The following is an 8,615-nucleotide window of genomic DNA, read 5'->3' as shown; positions in this document are numbered from 1 at the left end:
GTAATTGAGGCAAGAGGCACCAATCGTGTGGTGACCCTTGCGGGAAGCTTGATTCCCAAGTGATTTGAGAAGAGAAGCTCACTCGGTCCAAGGGACCGTTTGAGAGAGGGAAGGGTTGAAAGAGACCCGGCCTCTGTGGCCTCCTCAACGGGGAGTAGGTTTGAGAGAACCGAACCTCGATAAAACAAATCCGCGTGTCACACTCTTTATTCGCTTGCGATTTGTTTTTCCCCCTCTCTCGCGGACTCTATTATATTTCTAACGCTAACCCGGCTTGTAGTTGTGATTATTTTGAGAATTTCAGTTTCGCCCTATTCAACCCCCCCTTCTAGGCGACTATCAATTAGCTCTCCTCCGCTAGACACGTAGCATTTTGCTACACCCCCATTGTACACCTGGATCCTCTCCTTACGCCTATAAAAGGAAGGACCAGGGCCCTCTTAGAGAGGGTTGGCCGCGCGGGGACGAGGACGAGACAGGCGCTCGCTTGAAGCCGCTCGCTCCCTCTCCCGCGTGGACGCTTGTAACCCCCTACTGCAAGCGCACCCGACCAGGGCACGGGACGAACACGAAGGTCGCGGGATTTCCACCTCTCTCACGCCCATCTCCGGCCACCTCGCTTTCCCCTCTTCGCGCTCGGCCTCGCGCTCGACCCATCTGGGCTGGGGCACGCGGCGACATTCACTCGTCGGCTTAGGGACCCCCCCCTGTCTCGAAACGCCGACAGTTGGCGCGCCAGGTAGGGGGCTGCTGCGTGTTGACGAACAGCTTCCCGTCAAGCTCCATATGGGCAGTCTCCAGCAACCTCTACAACCCGGGACGGTGCTCCGTTTCGGGAGTCTTGAGTTCATGTCCCTCGACGGCAGCTACGACATGATACTCCTTCCACCGCCGCGCGACAACGACAATGGCGGCCGACAGCCCGCCCGCCAGCGACGGAATCAACGACGTCTTCCCCGCGCGGTGGAAGAACAACATTCGAGCTCGCCCCGTTATCTCCCCCGCCGACGGAGGAGGAGGCGTGGCAACCAAGGCCAAGCAGGAGGCAGCGCCTCGTCGGCTATCGAGCGAGTCGACGGCGCCAGCACCCCAACGGGGGGTGCACCGGGCATCGACCTCGCGCTTGAGACGAAGACGAGCGCCGTCTCCCCGCAACACGCCAATCCCGAGCAAACGGGCGACGCCGGCGCGCTCGCGAAGAGCTTGCTGGACGTCACCCTTGTACCTGAGACGACGGTGCAGCCAGTCCCCGACATGACTTCATCACCGCCCGTCGACCAAGAGGTACCGACCGATTCCCATCCCTCGTCTTTTGGATTCCGTCTCAACCCGCCTAACAGCTCAGCTTTGGCGGGAGCTCTCGTAGAGGCGAGTCCAAACCCTCTGGGGTTTCGTATGCGGTCACCTTGGGACCGACTGACGGACGTCTCGACGTACGGGCCCTCTGGGTCCGAGGAAGACGACGAGCCCAGCATCTGTTGGGATTTCTCTGGACTTGGCAACCCTAGTGCCATGCGGGACTTCATGACCGCATGTGACTATTGCCTTTCCGACTGTTCCGACGGTAGCCGTAGCCTCGGCGACGAGGACTGCGGCCCAAGCCGCGAATGTTTCCACGTCGATCTAGGGGGTCCCTCCGAAGGCAACCATCTCGGCATGCCGGAGGATGGTGATCTCCATAGGCTGGTGCCTCGCGTTGACATCCCACGGGAGCTAGCTGTGGTCCCCGTTCAGGCGGGGGGCCATGACCCACAACTCGAGCAAATCCGCGGGGTGCAGGCCAGGCTCGACGAGGGAGCAGGAGCGCTTGAGCCGATCCGCCGGGACGTCGGGCAGGCATGGGCGGGCCAACCTTCGGCTCGAGAAATACGTCATCTACCCAGGGCTTCCAGCACCGCATCACCGACGATGTCAGGGTCAGGCCGCCGCCCGCATCTAGTGGGGTCGGCCAGAACCTGGCTGCAGCAGCAATGCTCCTCCGCGCGATGCCGGAGCCATCAACCACCGAGGGACGGCGAATCCAGGGAGAACTCAAGAATCTCCTGGAAGGCGCCGCGGTCCGACGGGCCGAGAGCTCCGCCTCCCGGAGGCAGGGGTACCCCTCGGAACCTCATGTCGCGACTTCCCGATTCATGCGGGAAGCCTCGGTCTGCACCGGGCGCACGCGCAACACAGCGCCTGCGGCCCCAGGTCGCCTCGGCAACGAGCACCATCACCGCGACCGTCGGGCCCACCTCGACGAGAGGGTGCACCGAGGCTACCACCCCAGGCGTGGGGGACGCTACGACAGCGGGGAGGATCGGAGTCCCTCGCCCGAACCACCCGGTCCGCAGGCCTTCAGCCGGGCCATACGACGGGCGCCGTTCCCGACCCGGTTCCGACCCCCGACTACTATCACGAAGTACTCGGGGGAGACGAGATCGGAACTGTGGCTCGCGGACTACCGCCTGGCCTGCCAACTGGGTGGAACGGACGATGACAACCTCATCATCCGCAACCTCCCTCTGTTCCTATCCGACACCGCTCGCGCCTGGTTGGAGCACCTGCCTCCGGGGCAGATCTCCAGCTGGGACGACCTAGTCCAAGCTTTCGCCGGCAATTTCCAGGGCACGTACGTGCGCCCCGGGAATTCCTGGGACCTGCGAAGTTGCCGACAGCAGCCGGGAGAGACTCTCCGGGACTACATCCGGCGATTCTCGAAGCAGCGCACCGAGCTGCCCAACATCACCGACTCGGATGTCATCGGCGCGTTCCTCGCTGGCACCACCTGCCGCGACCTGGTGAGCAAACTGGGTCGCAAGACCCCCACCAGGGCAAGCAAGCTGATGGACATCGCCACCAAGTTCGCCTCCGGCCAGGAGGCGGTCGAGGCCATCTTCCGAAAGGACAAGCAGCCCCAGGGCTGCCCGTCGGAAGATGCCCCCGAGGCGTCAACTCAGCGCGGCGCCAAGAAGAAGGGCAAGAAGAAGTCACAAGCGAAACGCGACACCGCCGACGCGGACCTTGTCGCCGCCGCCGAGTACAAGAACCCTCGGAAACCCCCCGGAGGTGCCAACCTCTTCGACAAGATGCTCAAGGAGTCGTACCCCTATCACTAGGGGCCCGTCAAGCACACCCTTGAGGAGTGCGTCGTGCTTCGGCGCCACTTCCACAGGGCCGGGCCACCCGCGGAGGGTGGCAGGGCCCGCGACGACGACAAAAAGGAAGATAACCAAGCAGGAGAGTTCCCCGAGGTCTGCGACTGCTTCATGATCTACGGTGGGCAAGCGGCGAATGCCTCGGCTCGGCACCGCAAGCAAGAGCGTCGGGAGGTCTGTTCGGTGAAGGTGGCGGCGCCAGTCTACCTAGACTGGTCCGACAAGCCCATCACCTTCGACCAAGCCGACCACCCCGACCATGTGCCGAGCCCGGGGAAATACCCGCTCGTCGTCGACCCCATCATCGGCGACGTCAGGCTCACCAAGGTCCTCATGGACGGAGGCAGCAGCCTCAACATCATCTACGCCGAGACCCTCGGGCTCCTGCGAGTCGATCTGTCCTCCGTCCGGGCAGGCGCTGCGCCCTTCCATGGGATCATCCCCGGGAAGCGCGTCCAGCCCCTCGGACAACTCGACCTTCCCATCTGTTTCGGAACACCCTCCAACTTCCGAAGGGAGACCCTGACGTTCGAGGTGGTCGGGTTCCGAGGAACCTACCACGCGGTGCTGGGAAGACCATGCTACGCGAAGTTCATGGCCGTCCCCAACTACACCTACCTGAAGCTCAAGATGCTGGGCCCCAACGGGGTCATCACCGTCGGCCCCACGTACAAGCACGCGTTCGAATGCGACGTGGAGTGCGTGGAGTACGCCGAGGCCCTCGCCGAGTCCGAGGCCCTCATCGCCGACCTGGAGAGCCTCTCTAAGGAGGTGCCAGACGTGAAGCGTCATGCCGGCAACTTTGAGCCAGCGGAGACAGTTAAGGCCGTCCCCCTCGACCCCAGCAGCGACGCCTCCAAGCAGATCCGGATCGGCTCCGAGCTCGATCCCAAATAGGAAGCAGTGCTCGTCGACTTTCTCCGCGCGAACGCCGACGTCTTCGCGTGGAGTCCCTCGAACATGCCCGGCATACTGAGGGATGTCGCCGAGCACTCGCTGGACATCCGAGCCGGAGCCCGACCCGTCAAGCAGCCTCTGCGTCGATTCGACGAGGAGAAGCGCAGAGCCATAGGCGAGGAGATCCACAAGCTAATGGCGGCAGGGTTCATCAAAGAGGTATTCCATCCCGAATGGCTTGCCAACCCTGTGCTTGTGAGAAAGAAAGGGGGGAAATGGCGGATGTGTGTAGACTACACTGGTCTGAACAAAGCATATCCGAAGGTTCCCTACCCTCTGCCTCGCATCGATCAAATCGTGCATTCCACTACTGGGTGCGAAACCCTGTCTTTCCTCGATGCCTACTCAGGGTATCACCAAATCAGGATGAAAGAGTCCGATCAGCTCGTGACTTCTTTCATCACACCCTTTAGCATGTACTGCTATGTCACCATGTCGTTCGGCTTGAGGAATGCGGGCGCGACGTACCAGCGGTGCATGAACCATGTGTTCGGCGAACACATTGGCCACACGGTCGAGGCCTACGTCGATGACATTGTAGTCAAGACGAGGAAAGCCTCTGACCTCCTTTCCGACCTTGAAGTGACATTCCGATGTCTCAAGGCGAAAGATGTCAAGCTCAATCCTGAAAAGTGTGTCTTCGGGGTGCCCTGAGGCATGCTCTTGGGGTTCATCGTCTCCGAGCGGGGCATCGAAGCCAACCCGTAGAAGATCGCAGCCATCACCAGCATGGGGCCCATCAAGGACTTGAAAGGCATACAGAGGGTCATGGGATGTCTCGCGGCTCTGAGCCGCTTCATCTCACGCCTCGGCGAAAGAGGTCTACCTCTGTACCGCCTCTTAAGGAAGGTCGAGTGCTTCACTTGGACCCCTGAGGCCGAGGAAGCCCTCGGGAACCTGAAGGCGCTCCTCACGAAGGCGCCTATCTTGGTGCCCCCAGCTGCCGGAGAAGCCCTCTTGGTCTACGTCACCGCGACCACTCAGGTGGTTAGCGTCGCGATTTTGGTCGAGAGGCAAGAAGAGGGGCATGCATTGCCCGTTCAGAGGCCTGTCTACTTCGTCAGCGAGGTACTGTCCGAAACCAAGATCCGCTACCCACAAGTTCAGAAGCTATTGTACGCGGTGATCCTGACACGGTGGAAGTTGCGACACTACTTCGAGTCCCATCCGGTAACTGTGGTGTCATCCTTCCCCCTGGGGGAGATCATCCAGTGCCGGGAGGCCTCGGGAAGGATCGCAAAGTGGGCGGTGGAAATCATGGGCGAAACAATCTCGTTCGCCCCTCGGAAGGCCATCAAGTCCCAGGTCCTGGCGGACTTCGTGGCCGAATGGGTCGACACCCAGCTCCCAACAGCTCCGATCCAACCGGAGCTCTGGACCATGTTCTTCGACGGGTCGCTGATGAAGACAGGAGCCGGCGCAGGCCTACTCTTCATCTCGCCCCTCGGAAAGCACCTACGCTACGTGCTACGCCTTCATTTCCCGACGTCCAACAATGTGGCTGAGTACGAGGCTCTAGTCAACGGATTGCGGATCGCCATCGAGCTAGGGGTCCGACGCCTCGACGCTCGCGGTGACTCGCAGCTCGTCATCGACCAAGTCATGAAGAACTCCCACTACCGCGACCCGAAGATGGAGGCCTACTGCGATGAAGTTCGGCGCCTGGAAGACAAGTTCTACGGGCTCGAGCTCAACCACATCGCTCGGCGCTACAATGAGACTGCGGACGAGATGGCTAAAATAGCCTCGAGGCGAACAACGGTTCCCCCGGACGTCTTCTCTCGGGATCTGCATCAACCCTCCGTCAAGATCGACGACACGCCCGAGCCTGAGGCACCCTCGTCCCAGCCCGAGGTACCCTCGGCTCGATCCGAGGTACCCTCGGTTCGGTCCGAGGTACCCTCAGTTCGGTCCGAGGCACCCTCGGTTCGGCCCGAGGTACCCTCGGCCCCCGAGGGCGAGACGCTACGCGTCGAGGGGGAGCAAAGCGGGGTCACGCCTGATCAAAACTGGCAGACCCCGTACCTGCAATATCTCCACCGAGGAGAGCTACCCTGCGACCGAGCCGAAGCTCGGCGGGTGGCGCGGCGCGCCAAGTCGTTCGTCTTGCTGGGAGATGAGAAGGAGCTCTACCACCGCAGCCCCTCCGGCATCCTCCAGCGATGCATCTCCATCGCCGAAGGTCAGGAACTCCTGCGAGAGATACACTCGGGGGCTTGCGGCCATCACGCAGCGCCTCGAGCCCTTGTCGGGAATGCCTTCCGACAAGGCTTCTACTGGCCGACGGCGGTGGCCGACGCCACTAGAATTGTCCGCACCTGCGAAGGGTGTCAGTTCTACGCAAGGCAGACCCACCTGCCCGCTCAGGCTCTACAGACGATACCCATCACCTGGCCTTTTGCTGTATGGGGTCTGGACCTCGTCGGCCCCTTGCAGAAGGCACCCGGGGGCTACACGCACCTGTTGGTCGCCATCGACAAATTCTCCAAGTGGATCGAGGTCCGACCCCTAAACAGCATCAGGTCCGAGCAGGCGCTGGCGTTCTTCACCAACATCATCCATCGCTTCGGGGTCCCGAACTCCATCATCACCGACAACAGCACCCAGTTCACCGGTAGAAAGTTCCTGGACTTCTGCGAGGATCACCACATCCGGGTGGACTGGGCCGCCGTGGCTCATCCCATGATGAATGGGCAAGTAGAGTGTGCCAATGGCATGATTCTACAAGGGCTCAAGCCTCGGATCTACAACGACCTCAACAAGTTCGGCAAGCGGTGGATGAAGGAACTCCCCTCGGTGGTCTGGAGTCTGAGGACAACACCGAGCCGAGCCACGGGCTTCACGCCGTTCTTTCTAGTCTATGGGGCCGAAGCCATCTTGCCCACAGACTTAGAATACGGCTCCCCGAGGACGAGGGCCTACACCGACCAAAGCAACCAAGCTAGCCGAGAAGACTCGCTGGACCAGCTGGAGGAGGCTCGGGACAAGGCCTTACTACACTCGACGCGGTACCAGCAGTCCCTGCGACGCTACCACGCCCGAGGGGTCCGGTCCCGAGACCTCCAGGTGGGCGACCTGGTGCTTCGGCTGCGACAAGACGCCCGAGGGCGGCACAAGCTCACGCCCCCCTGGGAGGGGCCGTTCGTCATCGCCAAAGTTCTGAAGCCCAGAACGTACAAGCTGGCCAACAGTCAAGGCGAGGTCTACAGCAACGCTTGGAACATCCAACAGCTACGTCGCTTCTACCCTTAAGATGTTTTCAAGTTGATCATATACCTCGCACCCACGCAAAGTTTAGTCATCAAGGAAGGGTCGGCCTCGCCTCGGCAAAGCCCGACCCTCCCTCGGGGGCTAAAAGGGGGGAACCCCCTCTGCATCGAAATTTTCCTCGAAAAAAGATCTTTTTTGTCAGAATATCTTTCGTGCTTTTTGACTACTTCGAAAGTGGATCCTGAAAACGACGGAGTACATGTAAGCAGCCAAGACTGACCGAGCCGAGGGACTCCTATGCCTCCGGGATACGGATACCTCACTCATCACCTTCTGCAATAAGTAACTCACGTTCGGATAAGTGATTCCGCGGACCGAACAAGTCTTCACGTTCGGAAGCTCTTCTGCCGAAGCGATCATTCGAGCCTTCTCGACTGCGTCGGTGATAGAGCCCCATGGACGGGTAAGAGTGCGCGTAAGCGGCAAGGCCGACCGAGCCGAGGGACTCCTACGCCTTCGGGATACGGATACCTCACTCATCACCTTCCGCGAGAAGCAACTCTCGCTCGCACAAACATTTCTGTTACCGACAAAAAAGTCCAGATACTCGAAACAAGAGGAAAAGAGACGCAGCTTTACAACACGGCGAGGGTGTGTTTTGGCCTCGGCGGCCGCAGGAAACACACGCTACAAGACAATCTGATCCTGCAGGCTCGGGTCTTGACGCTGGAAGGGAGCAGCAGCGCCCTCGGCATCGACAACACTTTCGGCGAGGTCCGACCTAGCCTCGGACGACGACGCGGTCCGAAGATCTCCACTCCGAAGGACGACGTCATCGCCACGCCCGGGCCATCGCTGCCAGGGTCTTCTCCAGGAATTCGGCCCGAGCAGGCGGCTCGGCCGGTCACCCCGGGGCCTCGGCCAGCTGTCCTCCAAGGACGTCAGCTCGACCCGAGGCCTCGGCTGGTCAATTTCGGCGTCGGTCCCGCTAACGGGCAACCCGGCCAGGCTCCGGCCGACCAGGTCTTCTTTTTGGGCCAACTCTGCCTCTATTCGCGCTGACACCGCTACCCCTGGCCTCGGCTCATCGGAGAGCGGCCGAGGGGTTCCTTTAACTAAGCTAGAGAAGCCTCGGACAACAAGGCCGACCGAGCCGAGGGACTCCTACGCCTCCGGGATACGGATACCTCACTCATCACCTTTACACGGGGCGACTCACGCTTGGTGAAGCAGTTCAGACAACCAACAGGCGAGTCTTAGTGCTCGAAAATGAGGAAAAAACACGGCTCCGTGCCAAAATTACATACATGT

The sequence above is a fragment of the Zea mays genome, chromosome 9, assembly GCF_902167145.1.
Source record: "Zea mays cultivar B73 chromosome 9, Zm-B73-REFERENCE-NAM-5.0, whole genome shotgun sequence".
Classification (NCBI taxonomy): Eukaryota; Viridiplantae; Streptophyta; class Magnoliopsida; order Poales; family Poaceae; genus Zea; species Zea mays.
Note: the sequence above shows the minus strand (reverse complement) of the source record.